General features: G+C 34.9%; 1 long non-coding RNA gene across 4 annotated transcripts; it reads right to left on the bottom strand.

Moving 5' to 3' along the window:
* Window positions 1-655: 655 nt before the first annotated feature.
* Window positions 656-3,637, bottom strand: LOC113335630. 4 transcript variants are annotated; one of them, XR_003353432.1, is made up of 6 exons: window positions 3,254-3,637; window positions 2,819-3,080; window positions 2,574-2,667; window positions 1,654-1,974; window positions 1,404-1,513; window positions 656-1,055 (listed from the first exon to the last, which is right to left on the bottom strand). It is a non-coding gene; the product is annotated as an uncharacterized LOC113335630 (long non-coding RNA). The 4 variants fall into 4 exon arrangements; XR_003353433.1 differs by having other exon boundaries at window positions 1,654-1,965; XR_003353431.1 differs by having other exon boundaries at window positions 1,654-2,667.
* Between the last annotated feature and the right edge of the window lie 869 nt (window positions 3,638-4,506).

Raw genomic sequence — 4,506 nt, 5'->3', positions numbered from 1 at the left:
CGGAAGGAAGAGCTCTATAAAGATTTTGTTTTTTTTAAATAGAAAAAAAGATACATTAAGAATCAACATGTCATGTAAGAATCAAACTGATTTGATTTCTGGCAACTCAATGTTAGGAAAGTTATCCATCTCCTCGGAGAATGCCAAACAAAAATGATCAAGTTACCTACTCTTTTAGGAGCAAACATGGCAATAAATGGCTTTTACTCAAGTAAATTAAAATAAGCAGGAGAACTTTCCGATCAAATATCAACATCGACACTACAAGAAAAGATGGATTAAGCGACCAAAATCTTAGCAAGCTCCCAGAACTTTAGTCGCTCTAATGGTCAAGCAACCAAGTTTGCAACCACGATATAGTTTGCTTGCTTAAAATTTATTTCCGCTATTTCGTAGCGACCAATAAAGGTGTTAGGTTGGTACATCACTTTTTCAAGTTATCCGCAGCAACTACAAAAGTGCTTGAGTAGCTTTTTACTTTGAGGCACAGTGGGCCAGCAATTCAAAACATTTGGTTGGTACAATCCTATCTCAGCAACACCAGCCTTGCAAAGAAAAGTCAGATTTTAAAATTTGTGATTTGTTTACTAAGCTTTTTGTTTTAGCCGTTCTAAATTTTTTTATATAAGAAAAAAATAATCAGTATGTTGGGGAATAAGATTTATTTCAAGGATACAAGGATATCATCCCATTGAAAATTTAGCATTCATTTTTTAAACCATCATCAAGAGGTACAAAATTAGTTATGTCATAAAAATAATTAGTTTGTTGAAGAGTAAATTTTCCAAAATACTAGGATCATCCCATTGAAACGTTGTTCAGTAAACAATCTTTCCATAATCTCAAATTGCTTGAGACTCTCTGAGAGGCCTTCACTGCATAATTTGCCAGTAACAGTTGATAAATTAGAAATGCAGAGTTTCACCGAGGCCACTCTGCAAGCGTCGACTACTACAGCTTTTGCAGGCTCCAAGATATCTAGTGTCTGTGCTTCTACATTTTCTCCTTCTCCATTTTATAATGTTGCACACAGAGAATACCATTGGCAGACCCTCCTGCAAACACAATTGACCAGTTGAAGAACTTGGTACATTCTGTAGAGCATAATATACTCAAAAAAAAAAGTAGAAATATAGTAATTCGGTAACTGGTGCAAAAGCAATGAAGAATATATATCCTGAAGTATTTGTTTTGTTAGATGTTCCAGTATTCTTCAGATTATGCTTTGCATAAAGATTCCAAACTATGAAATTGAAACCAAGATATCAATGTGCTTACAAAAGACTAAGAAATGCCAAGAAGAGCCATACACACACCTGACCATTATGATAAGAATAAGTCTCACGCACAACGATAGTGGATAAATTTCATCCTGAACAAATTATGCAGAATTTCCAACTTACAATTCCTTTCTGAATCTGCTCTGAATAAATGAAGGTACTCTGGCTTCTGCTGCAATAGTCTTGGAAAGCAGAGTCTTACCAGTCCCAAGCCCACCTGTCATGATCATTCCCTGAAACCAGGTTCCAAATATTGCAGATAAATTATTAATTGAAATGGGAATGATAAATAAAAAGCACAAATGAATCCAAGTTTAAGTCACAACAGCATATAAAGGTATACACTGAAAGAACTTTAAGCATCTAAATATACCTTGAGCCGTTTTCCTCCAACAAGTGCAAACTTCCCTGGGTGCTTGACGTACTCCTCCACTTCCATATATTAACAATTTTAAAATTCAATCTAAGACAACTTATTCAGTGCAATTGAACTAGTGAGGGAACACATAAGATTTACAATAAGATAATTTATGATTTAGATTGATTGCTAGATGCAAACATGCATCGCCAACATTACATCAGGTACATCAACTTCAAGTACTTCCGTTTTATTTTATTTTCGATCGGCCAAGTACTTCCATTCCAATAACAAGTATCTAGCAGAACTTCAGAACAACACCAACACCTGCAGTTCCTAAAGACAAAAAACTTGAATAACTTTAATAATCTGGGATGAGCTTAGTATCCAGCAATGGATCGAGTAAAGCTGCAAAAGAAGTTTCACACAAAAGCTTGCTTTCTCAGAAAAATCGCTCTGAATTGGTGCAGGTCACAAAACTTGTAAGACTGTATGCCCATAACAAGGTAAGCATTGTTCTGCTTCCCTTATCAAAAAATTGATGACTAGCTTATACATTTCATTATGAAAATTTTTCCATTGTTAGAAAACTAGATATCATGAATCACGATTATGTCATATTTGTCAAAACGTATCTTTAGTTTCAAATGACATTTACTGAGGCCTTTTACAGGAACTTACAAGATCAGGTATAAATCTTTATATAAGGCTTGGAGTGTGAATAAAAATGAGTAACAGGGCTGATCTACAAGTGAAAGATATTTAGTATTAGGATAAAAAGGAACGATATTTAGTCTAGTTCATTCATCTACAAGTGATTGATTTTAGACACATTTGAAATGATATCATCATTTGGTAGCACAGTTAACATGGATTTTAGTACCTGCTAATGCTGTTAAAATCAGGTTTGGGTCATAGAGTTGTACTTGACTTACTCTCAGAAATTTCAAAAATTGAACTGATTTTGTTGGTGATGGAAGATTACTTCTTAGTTGAACATAAGACCAAGACTACTTGAAGGTTGTGCATCTGTAGATGAAAAAACATAAAATTTAACAAAGGGGTTAAATTTAGAAAATGAATCAATGATTAACATAACCCATTTATTATTTTACTGAGAAAATAAGAAATTCACTTGAGATTGATAGGAAGGAGAGGATAATCATAGCAAATAGAGCACCTATTTTCATTGCTGACTCTTTCGCAAAGCTGGACTTATCAGCTGAATTTTTAAGTATGAGACAGTGTCAAGTTTGGGCAAATGTCAAGAATGAGACAATGTTCAGTATATCACAGAGATTGACAGGGAAGGAGGGAGGTAGCTGTGGTTATAAGGCCAAATAGCCAATCTAGGTGTTCAAAAAAGATGAAAGAGTCTACTAATCCTCTTTTTTGTAAGTTCATCTACTAACCCTTTCGAACAATCTCACCAAAAATCCAACCTACATATGCAAATACAGTCAAAAATCGAGTTCGTCAAAATCATTTTAACAAAATCTGTCAGAAACTTCTTAGAGCCATTTTATCAAACAGGTTATAAGAGAGAAATTAAGAAGCCCTAATTTCTCTTTTTTGGATCTTTACTATTGAATCAAAATCGAGTGAGAAATATTACCTTTATAAATTGGTTAGTAATTGAAGCTTTTCAATTAATCATAGTGTTGGATCTTGAAACCCCAAATGCTTTTGCAAGAAAAACAGAATAACATGAATCAAAATCAGAAATGAGAGATGCCGATACCATCAGCAACAAAGTATACAAACCCACGAAGATATGTCGAAAACAGGGGAGGAAGAAATGTAGAAACCCACTCTAAAATCTCTAATTTTGACAGATTTGTACAAGACCTAGCTTTAATTCGGCCATTTGGGTTAAGTTTCAGAGAGTTGGAGAGGGAGAAACCAGTTTATGCGAGTGGAGGGAAAAATGAAATTTTTGGTGGGAACTTCGCGCAAAAACTTGGATTTTCCCGCTAATCAGTTTAGAAGACATTTTCACTTAGAGGGAAAACAAGGTGGCAATCCGTGTGACATTTTGTGTTTGCATATATTCGTGGGTTAAACATCCGTGGTTTTCTATTGGCCAAATGGATATCATACGGATCATCAAAATGATAGCCATCGAAAGGTGGGGGTATTTTTTTGACGATCTAGGGTCCAGATTTGTTTCTTGAGGCAAGAACAAAGTTTTGCGGGAATTTTCCTTCTACTAGTCAAGATGGCAAATTGGCAATCCGTATGACTTTTGTTTCATGCACCGATTGGTGGATTTAGATACTTTGGCTTTCTATAGGCCAGATTAAAACCACGTGGATCCGTGAAGTGATTACAAAAGGCTTTGACTTTTTTGTTGGTCAATGTAAACTCATGGTTTTTTTTTTCTTTTTTGTGGAACATAATATGAAGTCAACGGACATTCGGTTTAAACTGATGGATACCGGAGAAACCGATAGAATTTAGGAAATTTTCGAGTAAGATAACGGATGACAAGTGAAATTAATTGAAGTCGACGAAAATTCGATTTGATTGACAAATCAAGGCTAGTGTGTTTTCTTTGTGCTTTCTCTTGGTGTTTTGGTGCTTCCGGTTTGAATTTCTACTACTCGCATAGGTTATGAAGTAATTTCGACTAGTCATGCAGGTCATGAAGTAGCTTTAATTCATACTGGTAAACTCAGGTTATAAGATTACTAGAGAAGGACCACGAAATTATGGATGGGTTCTGACTTCAGACTTAACATAATACATCATCGAAATCGATAAATATGAAACTCATGTGTTGATTCGAGCTTTAAATGTAGTATAACATAATACAAACTATGAACCTCGAAGCTCTGAGAGGGTTCTGACTTCAAACTTAGCATGATA

Source organism: Papaver somniferum, unplaced genomic scaffold (assembly GCF_003573695.1).
Source record: "Papaver somniferum cultivar HN1 unplaced genomic scaffold, ASM357369v1 unplaced-scaffold_15, whole genome shotgun sequence".
In the NCBI taxonomy this organism is placed as follows: Eukaryota; Viridiplantae; Streptophyta; class Magnoliopsida; order Ranunculales; family Papaveraceae; genus Papaver; species Papaver somniferum.
Note: the sequence above shows the minus strand (reverse complement) of the source record. Positions and strands in the feature narration are given on the sequence as shown.